We start from the raw sequence: 16,334 nt of genomic DNA on the forward strand, positions 1-16,334 counted from the left end.
CTAGGCTGAATGGGTAGCCTCATCTACTACTAATATGTCTTTTGTTTTTGAAAAGTTGTTATTTGAGTGTGATATTTTTGCCTCCCTGTTTTCATCTCAATAAAAACACCTTTTCAAGGAATACAGTTCCAGAATAGTGATAATTATATTCTGAATTAACACAATTACAGTTGCTAGCCTCCAGAGAGTTATATGTTCTAGTTTTAATTAATGAAGATTAAGGATCACCACTGATCGAAATAATGGTTGCTTATTTTTAAAAATACAGAAGCAGTTTATCAAAATATAGGGTTTTTAAAAAGCTTTTATGCACACAATTCACTGCATTTATTTTTGGTGGCTTTTCCACTCTAGGAAAAAAAAAGCCCATGTGCAGTTATCCGTTATCATATATCTCACTTGGCTGGCTCATCTATCTCATTAATTTGTTTGTTATGATTTCTCCAATTCTTTTTATTGGTATAATAATTATGAGAACAGAAACAACATCGTAAATACAGATAGTTAAATGTGCATCTCTATATTAATGGTAGTGGTGAGGAGAATTACTCGGTTCCTCTTGATGATACTTGGGAGGAGAGAAGAATGGAATTTTTCCACTCCCTCGAAACTTCAGAGTGTATTTCAAGAACTGGAAGGACTGTCAAAATTCACTTCAAAGCTACAAGGTGATATTTGCCAGCACCAACCCATTGAATCAGAAGACTTTCATGATGCGGTCCTGTGAGAATATTTCTTCATGTTTTTACGGTTCAATGGCAATACAATAAGAGGGCAGTGTTTACATAACCCCTGATTGCATATTTATTGCATGTAATTAAATACATAGATCTCTCAGAATCCCAGAAATGAGTATCTCACATTCAAAGAGTGATGGGTTAACCCTCACCATAGATAAGAGAGAGGGGTTACCATTTAAGAAATTCCTGAAGATTTAGGGGTGAAGCACATAGATTAGGGAGGGGAGGGACCTCTGTAGGTTATAATGCCCTCAAATCCAGTTCAGGGCAACTGATTTCCATATTCTGGGAATCATCTATAAGGCCAGATCTTCAGACAACCATCTGGAGGCTGACAACCCTACTGGGAATAGGCTTAAACTTCATTTTTGTAGTCCTGACCTGTATCTGCATATTGTTGGTTGTGTTTCTTTGTCTCCTTAAGAACTGGGAGAATAAGTTGTTTACATGCCAATTTTAACTCCAAAAAGCAGTTTCTTGTCAAATTTTATTTTCCTCAGTGATAAAAATGATTGGAATCTTAGCTAATGCACCAAGAAACCATAGAAGAAATTGCTGCATTCAAATTGAGCTAGAGTATTCACGAAACTTGATATTCCTAAAGGTTTTTTAAAACGCAGATTTGTTCTATAATACCTCCCCCCCAGACCAAATCACCCATCTTTGAAGTCATCCTAGTAGACTAGTAATTTATTTTGATAATCATGCTTTTTAACCTTCCTCGGGACATTTAAAATGAAATTATATCTTATTCCAAGTTGTTCTACCATCATTATTAACTAATAGCAAGAAAAAAATCTGCTGAATATCAAATGCAAATTGTTCTTTGGTATACTTCTGCAATGGAAAAATGGCACATGCTCTGTCATCACAGTACATGTTGTACATTATGGTAATGAGTGCCTTTTCATTTTGTAATTTTATATACAAATATCACAGGCAAAGTGGTACACTTACTCTTCCATCAAGCATATGTTATTAATTTCATTTTTGGAATAAGCATAAAAAATATTCGTGTTTACTGCTGTGAAAACATTTATGAAGACAAAGATGAGTAACCAGAATTTCATTATTTTGTGATTATTAGATTATGTTTTTTTTTTTACTTCTGATGAAGTGCCACAAAAATTGAATGTGATACATGATAATTTGTTTCTTTATTAGGCTTTGTACTTCCTTCATTGTACATTGTAGAGTTAAGCAGATTAAAATGATCTCACTCCTTGCAGAAAGATCTTCTGATTAATGTTCATGTTCTGAGTTGTAGTGCCTCTCATTACCACATTACTTATGGAGTACAGGCTTGGAATACCAACTTAGATTGGATTTGAGAAGATGAAATGAGACACATGTTGGTGTGTTTATTCAAGGCAGCCTTGCACTAAGGCTTATGAGCACTTTAATCATTCTTCAGTAGAATAACCCAATTTAAACCAACACATTATTGAATTTTATTTATTTTGCATATTTATTAGTTGCACTTAAAGTACTCAAAGTCATATACAATACAGAAGAACAACAAAAGAACAGTTCCCGTGTCAAGTCTGGTCATTATCCCCTGAGCAAACTGAGCAGCACTCAGACCTATGGGTCCTTAAGGTTATTTGCACACACAAAACCAGATCTTGGTCACATATATGAAGGTTTCTTAAATGTTTTAAGAAATAAAGATATTATTAAGCAACACAATCCTGCAGAAATAAAAAATAAGAAAATCTAACTTCTCTGCCATTTCTCTACCTGGTATTAGATGGCATAACTTTAATAATATTTAAACCAGAGGATTGTGTTATCTACGCAACAGTTCATAATGATGACTTGGCATAGTCCGAGCCATACCCAGTTGAATCATGAATTTTAACATGTCTTCCCTCTTACCTATGGCTTAATTATAGTCTTTGGTCATCTGTTTTAGGTGGTCTCCCAAACTCAATCATCAAGCTCACTTGATGGAACCTTCCAGAAGATGATAACATCCACTCCTGCTTTCCCCCTCCCATCTAGTTACAAAAGTGAACACAGGTGCCATGATTAGCCAATGACCACATTCTTGAATCCAACCTTGAAAAATATAAAGTTGGTGTAGGCAGGGAAGCCTAATTACAGGTACCTTCAAGTTGGAGCAGACCAACTTAACTTCATGTTGACCAGGGGGGTGGGGGTGGGAATCAGCATCCCACCATTTTGGAATGGAGCTGTTATATTGCTCCCAATCTTTTCCAAACAAAAGCAATCATTGACTAGTCTAGAATGCAGGCTGGTATACTTGGCAGGACTTGTTAGGACATGAGAATTAATAGGATTATTGGCAGGAAGGTTTGTGTGAGTAAGAAGAACCATCCCAGAAGCTGAATAGTTTCAGGGCTTGTGGAGGCAACTCATTAGAGGGCAACCTATGTATTAATTAACATCACAAGATGTCATTGATTATCAGCATCTATTGGGACATTTTGATGTGCAGGCTATGGTGAGAAATGGCTTAACTGCCATGTTGACAGTGCAATCCTAAGAACACTTTCATGGGAGTAAGTGCCATGGGCTAGATGGGAGTAGGATTCTGAGTAGACCTACTTTGGATCACTTTTTTATCTTGGTACTAGGGTAGAACTGCACAAAGTTTGCACTAAAAGGAGGGGAGTGAAACCTACTTCAGCCTATGATTGATGTTTGGCATCTTTATGTATTTAAAAAAAATGTAAGATGCTGCTTCAGAGAACCTGCTAGAGATTTCAATGTGCTTGCTGTATTGGGAGAACTCTCATTTCCCTTGCCCAATGGAACTTCATTGGCTGGTGGAAGAAAACAAAATCACTACTGGCAATGCTAGGATGCTACATCCAGGAAAATATGAAGGTATGCCATGCCTCTCCAAGAATCACTGGAATTTCTGTGGTAAATTGTATGTGGGAATTTCCTCTCGAGCTTTGAAGATTAGATTTCAAGAGCATCAATCCCGAGTCAGAAACCATATAATCGACGCCCCTATCATGAGTCACTGCCTGGAACAGAATCATGCAGCTGAGGATCTTCTTTTCTTTGGACTGGAACAAGTTACATTGGGAGGAAATCAAAGAGTGGACATTCAAAGAAAATGGAGGTAAAGAGAGTGTTTTTATATGTACTCTTTGGATACATTACAGCCTCAAGGCTGGAATTCGGCACAGGAATTTTCTTGTTTTCAGTGAGCAGCCCCTTTAAGATTTGGGATCATTAGAATGCCTGGAGCCTGATCTTCAGAGATAAATTAGAGATACTTGAGGGAAGTAATTGGGACCTTGACTTTTGGGAACAGGATCTCCATACTATTTTGAGCCATCGGCCAATTTATATTACAACTTGTATTGAGGTGAATTCACTGCATTTAAGATAGTTAATTGGCTGATATTTATGTTTATAGGTTATAGAAGAACTACTACTTAGATTTATTGCATTTTAAAAAAGAGAGGTATGGTGAGCATAAATGAATTATTTTATTTTACATCTAACAACATTAAAAATGATATATTCATTGTGACTGTTTATAATTTAGGATTTGCCACTGAGGAAAAGGTAATAGAAAACAGATTTTATCTGGAAAACTGTTCTGGCTGACCTCTGAGTCTGCTGGTGAGCAAGTTTGGTGTAGTGGTTAGGAGTGCAGACTTCTAATCTGGCATGCCAGGTTCGATTCTGCACTGCCCCACATGCAGCCAGCTGGGTGACTTTGGGCTCGCCACAGCACTGATAAAGCTCTTCTGACCGAGCAGTGATATCAGGGCTCTCTCAGCCTCACCCATTTCACAGGGTGTCTGTTGTGGGGAGAGGAAAGGGAAGGCGACTGTAAGCCGCTTTGAGCCTCCTTTGGGTAGAGAAAAGCAGCATATAAGAACCAACTCTCTTCTTCTTCTTCTTCTTCTTCTTCTTCTTCTTCTTCTTCTTCTTCTTCTTCTTCTTCCACGTGCTAGTTTACTTGCATTTGGTTAAATATTTCATTGCATTTTTAAAGAGCCATATTTGGTTTCCTATTGGGCCATATTTGGTTCTGGAGATACAGACTGCAGACTGTTCCACTAACCTAATCCCCTGGAATGAGTCAACATTCACCCTGTCCGAATTCATCCGAAAGAGATTAATCTTTAACCTCTTTTTAAAAAGAAACGAACAATGGAGGGCTGACCGTAGGCATCCTGCCCAGTTCCTTGTTACATTAGGAAGATATTCCTAGTAATTTTTAATTCTATCTTTCCATCACTTAAATATGCTTTCAGTTGGTTTTTATTGAAATAACTTTTCTTCATATTCTATGTGTCAGCCGTTTAAAGCAATGGAAAACTGATGATGCTCCCTTTTAATCTTCACATCTCCAACCACGAACATGCCCAGATCCCTCAACCTTTCATTCATCTCTGTTATATTTTCAGGCATTTCAATTGTACTCAGGATCTCATTAATTTGGCCATTGTCTTTGCCTATAAGGGGATTAACAGTACAAGATAATTAAAGTTCTATTTCACACACAAGCAGAGACTTTAAGGAAAGATTAATAATTATGTAGGATATAATTTGGTGAATTTATAAGTTTCTCTTTAACATTTCTCAGACCTGACTCAGACAGGTCTGTAATTGGCAGCTGTTATGAAAACGCTAGAGGGCGTCACCCCAAGGGTCAGACATGACTCGGTGCTTGCACAGGGGATACCTTTACCTTTACCTTTAATGGGAGAAGATAAGTCTTCTCTACAATGTGGAGCCCTGGTCACTCAATCAGTTTCTGAGCCAGATATGTTTTCATTTTATCCTGCAGTACATAACAGACTTTACATGCTTTCAAAGAATATAGTTTTCAATACAAATATTTAGTTCACAAATTATTCCTTTACAGTAACCCCAACAAATTCCCCATTGTATACGGCACTGGTCAGACCACACCTGGAGTACTGTGTGCAGTTCTGGAGGCCTCACTTCAAGAAGGACGTAGATAAAATTGAAAGGGTACAGAGGAGAGCGACGAAGATGATCTGGGGCCAAGGGACCAAGCCCTATGAAGATAGGTTGAGGGACTTGGGAATGTTCAGCCTGGAGAAAAGGAGGTTGAGAGGGGACATGATAGCCCTCTTTAAGTATTTGAAAGGTTGTCACTTGGAGGAGGGAAGGATGCTGTTTCTGTTGGCTGCAGAGGAGAGGACACGCAGTAATGGATTTAAACTTCAAGTACAACGATATAGGCTAGATATCAGGAAAAAATTTTTCACAGTCAGAGTAGTTCAGCAGTGGAATAGGCTGCCTAAGGAGGTGGTGAGCTCCCCCTCACTGGCAGTCTTCAAGCAAAGGTTGGATACACACTTTTCTTGGATGCTTTAGGATGCTTAGGGCTAATCCTGCGTTGGACTAGATGGCCTGTATGGCCCCTTCCAACTCTATGATTCTATGATTCTATGGTATGTCCTGAACAACCTCCCATACTTAATCCACAATGCCCCCTTTTCTTGAACATTTGGTGTAATCGAGAGTCAGCAAATCTCATTGTTTATTTACTTCATAATGTTTTGGCTTCTCAGATTGTTCTACAAATAGATTTGGTCTACACCTGTAGCAGAACAGGGATGTTAAGTCATGAGGTGATGGATAGTCAGTCCTATTTCTGATTACAGGTAGCCATTTAATATTTTTGATGGGTCTAAATGGCAACAGTCTCTGAGGGCAAAAAGCTTGTATGAATTGGGCAAGCTCTGCAAGAAGTTTTCTGCCTTGTGCTTTTTCTAAAAAACTTTGCAATGAAGTTATATAGAAAAAGCATTAAATTAGTCCCATACCTGCAACCTGAAAACACATGAATAGATTATGCCTAAAGCCTTTCCGCACCTGGAAAATAAAGTAAAAGGCTTACCTTTTGCAGATGCCATATTTTTGGCATTTTGCATGATGTTGTCAACATCCAGCTTCCTAGCAGCAAACCGGAAGCTACACCCTCCATTTTAAAGCAATAGCTGGGGAATCCCAAAAAGTGGATTCCCCCAACTATCTAGCGCGAGCAAGAGGAGAGCACCCAGCAAGCCATATGGCAAAGAAATGTGTGGAGTTGGAGTAGCATTATCCCTGCCTCCAGTGCTTGCCCTCGCAGCCGCCTCCCTCTCTCTTCTTCCGTGGATGTATTTTTTTTAATCAAACTGCCTGGAGCAAAGAATAGGTGTTCATTCATGCAAGCAAAGCAAAAAAATCCCCCCCACACAAGTTCTCACACAAAACATGCCTCTCTAAAGTTTTCCTCCCAAATTAGGAATGAGATTTTTTTTAAGACTTGTGATTCCATAAGGGGTGTAAAGCGTGTTTCTCTCTTCTGCCATTTCAAGCAGGCAATGTGAAATGTAAGGAGTGTGAAAAGGCAGCAGAAGAAAGCAAGACAGCTAGAAGGCGAGGAATACCTGGAGGCATGATAATATTTAGCGTTATGCCATTATGCTTGCATACCATTATTTTTTCCGATGTTTAGAAATGCCCCTTGAGTTTAAGGACAGATTATATGTTACAGCAATACCAGGCAAAGGTGTCATCCCTATTACTTAGCCTTAAAAAGAAGAAGAGAGAGGAGTCCAGTCTGAATGTGCAGCATGTTTTGAGCAGCTACTACTAAATGGTCTTTTGATTCAAAAGGTTTGTCAGTGTACAGCAATAACACAGTTATTGTATCAATTGGCTCCAGGATTTCCAAGCAGGCAGAATTTTACAGGTATGACTAATTTAAAAAAAACATATATATTTTTTTTTCCTGGGGACTGAACAGTAAACCTCCCTAACCTTCCCGATTGTTCCAGGATCTATGATTTCCTTGGTTCTTTCCTGATGTGGCCCATTCTTGCTTCAGCTCACAGTTTCAACAAAAGGCAGGGAAATAATTTCCTGGATCTTGTATAACTTTAAAAAGATAAATAAATCAGTGCAGCTTCTAGAAGAATTTCAAATTGGAGCAGCGTAACCACAGTGGGGGACCTCAAAGTAACATATAAATAAATAAATAAGTTATGCTTGCACAACTCTGAATAATGATTAGGGCTCCCCCCACCCCCAACATCATTAGCACATCCTAAATAGAACTATGAGTGGAATTCAGGGAAATGAAGGCTATGCAGGCAAATTCCCAGCTGTGTACATTTTAAGACTGATATTTCTAGCATTTACTTCCTCTACAGAGTCTCAATTAGCTAGTAAATATAGTAGTTTCTATGCATCCAAATGATGCTATTTTAAATGTGCAATTATGTAAATCTGCTTCCGTAGCAATGCTGTTGGACCATAGCTGGCTTTCATGTCATGTTTTGCCCAGTTCTTCTTAAGGAGGAAGGCATGCTTGATTTCAGTACTAGCAATGGACAAATGTCCCTGTGTCATCTCTTTTTATCTTCATTGATACTTTTAGACGTTGTTGTGGTTTTCCATCCTATGCTGTTGGTTTTATAGATTCATTCACTTTGCATAAACACCTAGCCTTTATACACAATTTATGCATATATCTACCATGAATAGGGAAACTTGGTGCAAGGAATCACAAAATGGCAGAGAACTAAGGACTTGCAGATTCAATTTGCACAAGGGAGAAACAAAATTGAAATGGGAACTCTCAAGCGGACACAGCAGGAATGAAGATTCAAAATCATCCCTGTTCAGTACTTAGATAATAGCATTGCTGATGCAAGCAGGACTCCTCTTGCTTGAAGACAGGGAGAATCTTGGCAAGCCCAGAATTTCCCTCAATGGGAAGAATAAGGCTGTCCACAGTTCTCATTTATTTATCCATTCCATAAAGCAGAATCCTGGCTCTAGTGTTGAGCTTCTTTTCTGCCAACCATGAAATGGCTAGAACTGAGTGTCTTACACATACAACATGTTTGTGTAATATTTTTCTCTTCTTCATACTGAGCATATGGCTCTGCTCTTTCTAATCTAAACAGCTAAGCCACGGGGCAGCCTGCTCCATGTGACTCAGCTTTTTAAAGGCGCTTATAGCCAGTTAAACTCCAGCTTTCTAGTTCCTGTATTTTTTTGCTGGGAGCAGAAAGCTGTGGTTTCAATAGTTCCCAGCCATTTAAACCAAACAACTCAGAGGTGGGGAGCTCCCTGTCGCTCAGCTATGTTTTTTATGAGGCGTTTCATCAGTCATCAAAAACTGCATGAAAATCCATGAAAGGTTGTAGTGGTCTGTCAGTTCACAAATATTGCTTTGTGAACCATGAATCAGCCAAAAGATGCAATGAGCTTCTATTCATTGGTTGGTTTATGCCCATTCCTGATTGTAACTCTGTATCCAAGAAGATCTGAGAGGGAAAGGGTTATGAGAATTACCAGTTACACTTGGCAGTTGGCCCCATCAACTGATCAGTTAGATGTTGAGTCTCATGGGCCTTTGCTTGTCTTCTGTTTGAATCTTATGTAGGACCTCTCCTCTTCTCTCTCTTACATTGTTCATATTAAGTTAAATGTACCCACATGAATGTGTCATATAAGACATGCTTCTGTTTTTGGAAGTAAACCTTCTCAGATCATCTTCAGCATTTCAGCTATTATGTACTTTGAAAATGTGTGTGCCATCACACAGAGACTTATGTGAGGTGGGTTTCAACTAAGATATTAAAACCATCAAAATGCAACAACAGAAAAAAAACACTTTGCAATACTGTTCTGAAGAAAATCTAGAGGGGATTAGCCTTCAAATCACAATGGACGTATCTAACAATTAGTTTTCCAACACATTCAAAAAATTTGCCTGTTCAGTTCAGACATAGCACAAAAACATAACTGGATTAAACTATGTCTAGTACTACCTGTGACTAGTCAGAGTCATCAGGCTGGGAGCTGATGTTTGTATATCAAGTACAGTTATTCTCAACTATAGCTTTATATGAGGCTAACTGCAGTCATGCAGGTTTAATCCTGGTTTGTTACCTGGGGAGGCCTTTCTAGACAACAAATGACATGAAACCAACATTATCAAGGCAAACTGGGAAATGAATGATTGACTGTGAAAGAAATCTTAGTTTGAGAAATTAACACTTATGTTTTGTAGAAGTTTTTGCTTTCTGTGGAAATTACAGGCAAAGTGGGTGTCTCTAACTTGCACAGGATCCGTTCTACTGGGTCACAAATGTCAACGGTTCATTTGGCTGCTAAAAGTTTGTGATGGTTTGTGGTTTGCAAACCAGGCATGCCATGAACCATGAGCCAAACTGAACCACATATTACAGATTCTTGCCTATTTATTGTGTGACTTAATTCTGCATTTTAATGAATATTTATGCACTGTACCCAGGCTTCTGTACTCACCCTACATTATGTTACTTAAACTTAATTTCCGCAGGTTTCTTTTGCTTCTTTTCTTTCCTGTTTTGTGTTGTTGTTGTTTTGTTTTGTTTTTTGCAAGGGGGCATGAAAATTTAGCCTGAGATACAGGTTTTATCCGATGAATCTGAATTTAATCTGGTCTGCGGACACAAAGAAAAGAGTTTAGGAAACCATGCATAATCAGCTTCGTACTGGTTGTTCTTCCATAATCAGTTGAACGCATGCTCTGAAATGACTAAATCACATATTCTGTCTAACATCCCAAAGCTATTCATTATTGGCTTTAGGATTGCATTAAAAATTTAACACAGCATACATTCTTCTGTGAAATCTGACTAAACTTTCCTATCTTACTACTGATTTTGTGCCTTTTCCTTAAACCTGAATGATAGCTTCTTCTTCTTTTACTTCTGTACCACAAAGTTTGCATTAAAACAACTGGTAAGATCCCAATGATGATCTGCTTGGCAGAAAAGGGGACTGAATTCAGCAATTGGATTCACTTGCCAACTGCTGCTCCCAGGCAATGGGCTTTTAGTTTTTAAAGTAGTGTCCCAGTTCCACAACCCACAACTTCACAAAGCATCTAGTTGCACAAACAGCTCTCCTTGCATTTAGAAATATGCATATGGAAACCAACCTCAGTGAACGTAATTCCTCAGTCGGGTCAGTAAAATTGTACGGTATTGTTCTGAGTCACGCTGAGAAGGGTATCTTGTCTATACAGCCTTACCAAACCAAGTGCCTTTTTCAGAATCAGCTTTTGATGGTTTAGATATGATTTTTATTAGAATATAAAATCTTGAAGAAACCCATGTTATCTCTATAAATTCGTTAATATTTACTTGGAGAATTTTTGGGGATGGGCTTTCCATAGACATCATTCTGGTTGGACTGCCTTAGAAACCCCAGAGGGGATAGAACATAAAATTAGGTGAAGGAAGTCTTTAAGATCATATTTTATGGTGATGACAGTCTCTCATAATGAGTAACCCTGATACATCAGATTAATGTGACTGCTAAATCATTTGAAATATGGCCTTAATAGGAATAAATCAAAAGTCCTTTGAGTGTAGGATTTACAAAACCATTCCTGACAGCTGCCTGTTCAAATTTTAGAAAACGAGATTAGCTACCCAAAGAATCTTAGGGAATCTTATGCAATAGGGCTACGTGGGTGCAATTTGAATGAATGTCCATGTTACAGATGGTACATTCATCCATAGGGGGGCCTATCAACCAAGTCAGCATGTGTACTACCCACCAAGTTAGCATGTGTTCTACCCACAGTCCACCCAATAATAAGGTCACCATGTCATGAGAAAAGAGGCAACTCATATATTTACCATGCATATATACCTTTGTTAATTTTTCAGGGTTCACTTTGATGCATACCAAGCCTGTACACGAACAGCAAATGTGAATATGCATGTTTCACCTATTCACATGACAATCACCGATATTGTAAGGATCATGGGATGGCGTGCGCTCCCATTATGTGCCGATAATAGCCTTGTATCCATAATTATAACATCTGAAAAGGACTAGTGCTATTTTGTTATATCAGCTTCTGTCTTTCTTAGTAGATTATGAATATCAATTAATAATAATAGAAATTTGGCTGCTTAATGATTAGTTAATCTATATTTCAAATAGTTGATTGAACTACTAAATTTTAATAAATATGCACATTAGCAAAATGCCAATATGCTTGCCCTTGGTAATGCTGAATGATATATTCATGTCTACATTTCTAAAACCAAAGGTATTCTTTCATATCTCCCCTCTCCCTGTTTCAGTAATAGAGAATGGATAAACAGTCTAAATAAATGTGTGTAGGGCTACCAATTTAAAGTGTTCAATACTGATTAATTGATTTAAAGTTTCATTTGCGTTAATCAACTGATTACATGGACTAAAGCTTTCAGCCTTGTTTATGGTACTGATACTGTGATCTTCAGAACTAGCAAATTCGAAGTTGGAAAGTGCATTGTTTGTAATCCCTGTTTTCTTTCAAGCTAGATATCCCTCATATTCATGTTGGTGGCCACTCCATTTCATTGGAGTGAAGAAAGGGACATGGGGGAAAGGAAGGAAAAAGGCATGACAGAAATACCGATTTTATGAATTTAGGCAGAGAAATGCTGTTTATATTAACTTGGACAAATTGTGAGTGGGTGGGCAGCAAGGGATGTGCCAGTGTTCCTCTCTTGTGGCTCTTCCTTGCATACACAGGGAGTGGCTAATCACCACTGTGGGATGGTAGGTGACTTCCCTCCAGGCCAGGCAGAATTCTGGAAATGTTTAGTGGGGGGATCACTTGGGCATGAAATTGTAGGTAGGCCACTGTAGGTAGGCAGGAGTTGTGTGTTCCTGCATTATGCAGGGGGTTGGACTAGATGGCCCTGGAGTGCCTTCGAACTCTATAATTCTATGATTCTATGGGAGAAAGATAGAATCTGGTAGCTGGGGGCTGAGCAAGAGAGGAGGGAGCAGGACTCAGTGGAACTTGTACAATAGATTTCACATTTCCCATGAATTCCTCAGAGCTCCCTAGATGTAATTTTGAGATTATGCATCATCTATTGGACTATCACAAGGCAGAAGTGAGTATGGAGGGAAGAGAACATTTGAGATGTGGTTAATTAAATCACATTTAGGAGGCTTAATATTGTGCCTGAAAATCAGAGGGTTAGAAACCAAAAAGTCCAGCTACAGAATTAAAACAGCCAGGCTAGCCTTTGTTACACAAATAAGCAACGTTTGCAAAAGTGCTGGTGGTTGCTTTCCAGTTCCAACAAATAGGTGACAGGATGGACAATCTTGTATTGCTTTGTCAGTGTAGCAGCACAAAGCCAACTTTGCAGCCAAGAGGAGACTTTCTTATATATTTAAAAGCGCAGTTCTACTGCTCTCATAAGAGCGTTCATAAATTTGTCTGGGACAGCTCTATTCCAACTGCCATCATCAATACCAAAGACCTTTATTTAGGAGTGTCAGGCATCTTTATAATTTCACTTCTTGATATACTGAGGATATCCCAAAGATTTCCACAGAAAATTATTGACTCATCACATTGGTTTCCTGAAACTGACAAATCACTAGCTGTACAAATAAAATAGATAAATAAGTTTGGAAAAAAGCACTTTTTGAAGGCACAGCTAGTCCTTTTTTAAGCTATTCAGTTCTGCAGAGTTGTTAAGTGAACATGCTCTCTCTCTTTCTCTCTCTCTCTCTCTCTGTTACTGAAAAGATATTTCTTCACCAAAGGTGAGGCAGTTAAAATATTGAAGTTATCCACTTTGCCTTACAGCAATGTAAATTATTCAACACCTTCACATTTTATTTGTTCACCTGCAAGTAAGAAGATAGATTCAAATTAATTTCTGTATTAGCATATCTTCACAGAGGAGGGCTGCTACCTTTGTCATTGGATACAATTCTTATTGTTGTTGTTTTTTCCCCTTTTTAAAGTGAGATGTGCAAAAACCCTCTCTAAACTGTGAAAATGAAACAAAACTGCTAAGAATTCTTCTAGCCTGACACGGTTTTTCTCAGAAATGCTAATCGGTCCATCGTATATTACCTTAGAAATCCTGCTTTAAAATGGTCATGATGGGTGATTATACACTTTTAAAATTGGAATACGAGTAGTTTTCCCCATGATGGCCCAGGGCCTGGTCTGGGCCTTTTGGGATCATTTGCCTAGTGTGAAGTACTCAAATAGAATGACCACTAGATTGGAAAACCTTTTATGATTTTATTCAACTGCAGAAGAACAAAATGACACAGGTGGGTTGTTCCCGAAAGAGCCTGTGTGTCGAACAATAGAGATACATGAAATTATATAACTTCTCATTGGAGGTGGGAAAGGTGATGCCCTTACGGGTCAAACCAATAACCTAAGGTCTACACCCTTTGCACATCCCCCCTGGACCACCGCCTGGACTACCCTTTGCCATTTTGCAAAGTCACCGGAAAGGCCCCAAAAGGCAGTTTTCTGTTCCTCCCAGCCCTCTGCCCAACTCCAATAGTTTAGTATCAATAATTCTAGTTACTTCCACTGGCCTTGGAAATAGGCCAGCCCGGTACATCAACGTTGGTACTATTTGGCAGCATTTCAAGAGATGGTCAAGTACATCCTCCTCACAAGGCCTTCTGATTAAGACATACTTCCAGAAGCTAAGTTACAGAGACAAAATATTACAGAACTTTGCATTGTCACAAACAATGTTTAACCATTGAATGGGCACTTTAGGAATTGTAGCATTTCATAGCATAACAAAAGATGGAGTAGGATCAACCCCTACTCCATCATCCATGAGATAGTTGCTTACATAGATATGGTTCTCCCATCATAGGTATAAAACCTCATGACTGTATTGCATGTGCAGGACTGCTGTGCCCAATAAGCACCTCAATAGACAGTACACAAGGTCAAAAATAGTTTTAACCCACCTGATTAACAGTAAGATATACTTTCAGTTCTCCTCCCTTCCTACCTTCGCTATTTGTATAAAGTGCCCTTTCTCCAGAGCTCTTACCAAAGTTCCAACTTGGATAACCCACATTGCTATAACAGTGAGAGATTATTATCTGAACAATTATTAATTAAATATGGGTGGCTTACTTGGGGTTCATGTATTGCCGTGGGTCAACTGTGATTGTTTGCAGAGACCACTGAAATCTTATGCTTGTTAGAGGCTTCATAGACACAATACTTTTGTCCTTCTGGCTGTGGGAGCAATGACAGGAAATGAGAGCTAGGAGCAGGGAATCTACATCCCTGGCAGCCGTATCCTGATGCCATCTAATTCTGTTCCCTGTGCTAACATGTTGGCATCAGAGTCATGCTGGCATAAGAGCACGCCGAAGTCTAGCATACACCCTTGTCCGAGACTTCCTTGTCATCCTAAGTCTCTTCACTTGGTCATAGCAGTCTATGTGATTGTACTGCCAGTTTGTTGCATTCCAAAGTTTTGGAACTTTGGCGCCGGGCCGCAGCTCCTTCTTCCCTCCCCCCCCCGAAGCGAGAAGCTCGCCAGGCCCGGCAAGCTTCTTGTTTCGGGAAGGGGGGGGAAGAGAAGCTTGCCGAGCCGTGAGCTAATCAGCCGCTTTGGCGGCCGATTTGCTGGCAGCCCGGAGGGGCCGGGAGGGGAAGCCGCGGCTGCCGGCATGGCGTCGGCGCAAACGCAAGTGCGCGGACTGCCGCGCACACACGTTTGTGCCCCTGCCGGGCGCAAATGCGTGTGCGCGGCAGTCCGCGCATGCGCGTTTGTGCTGGGGCTGCCACGCGTGCGCGGGCCCCCGAGCCGCCCTCTCGCCCCACTCCGGAGCAGTGGTCCACGGCAGCCAAAAGGTTGCGGACCGCTGATTTGGGGTGTTTAAGCACCAATTAACTCTGTTTGTTAGTTGTGAGCAGGGAGCTGATTTCATTGAGCAGTTTGGAGTCTTTGGGCAAGTTGTTGTGCAATGGTCACTGCTAGACTGGATTACTGCAACTCATTTTATGCAGGTCTATTCCTGAAGCTCCAGCTGGTTCAGAATGCAGCAGCATGATATCTTATGGGGACTCAGTGGAGGGCACAAAGAAGACCTGTGGCCTTAGAATCATAGAAGCATAGAGTTGGAAGATATCATAAAGATCATCTAGACCAACCCCCTGCTCAATGCAGGATCAGCCTGATTGGAGACTGAATCAGATTTAAAGTTTGGGTCATTGCTTTCAAATCCCTAAATGGTCTGGGGCCATTGTACCTGCGGGAGTGTTTCTCCCTGTTTGTGCCCCCAAATAATTCTAAGATCTAGTGAGCATAATGTGCTCAAGATCCCCAGACCCTAAGAGATAAGAGAAAGCCTGGCAGAATGCTATTCTGAATAGGAACTTGAATGATTCTGCAGGGCTTGTAAAACAGAACTGTCCCACCAAGCCTATGGTTGAGGCCAAAAACAACATCAGAATTATTCTGGCCTCCCTGCCATAGCCCAGATTTATATGTCAACTGGGGCCCCTTTGTCCTCCTTTTCCAGCAAGTATAAGATCTGGCCAGCTGACATTGGAACTGGGTTTGAGACTTTAACTATATTGAACTGTACATTTCAGTCCTAATTTCATGGGATTTTTCCATACATTATTTTATATATGTACTTTATTACGATGTAATAAGCCTTGAGTCTCAGGTGATGTGGTAGAAAATGAGGACAATTGTAAATAAACAAACAAATGAATATACACACAGTGTAGAGCTGTGTGATTGGTAATACTTCATACATGTTTATTTA

The 16,334-nt window shown here is 39.7% G+C and overlaps 1 long non-coding RNA gene across 1 annotated transcript in view; it reads left to right on the forward strand.

The window, feature by feature from the left end:
- Positions 1-3,739: 3,739 nt before the first annotated feature.
- The window catches only part of LOC143844327 (uncharacterized), a 29,365-nt gene continuing 16,770 nt past the window's right edge, over positions 3,740-16,334 (forward strand). Inside the window, exon 1 of the long non-coding RNA XR_013233957.1 lies at positions 3,740-3,837. This is a non-coding gene — a long non-coding RNA (uncharacterized LOC143844327). The remainder of the gene's footprint in view (positions 3,838-16,334) is intronic.

Source organism: Paroedura picta, chromosome 1 (genome assembly GCF_049243985.1).
Source record: "Paroedura picta isolate Pp20150507F chromosome 1, Ppicta_v3.0, whole genome shotgun sequence".
In the NCBI taxonomy this organism is placed as follows: Eukaryota; Metazoa; Chordata; class Lepidosauria; order Squamata; family Gekkonidae; genus Paroedura; species Paroedura picta.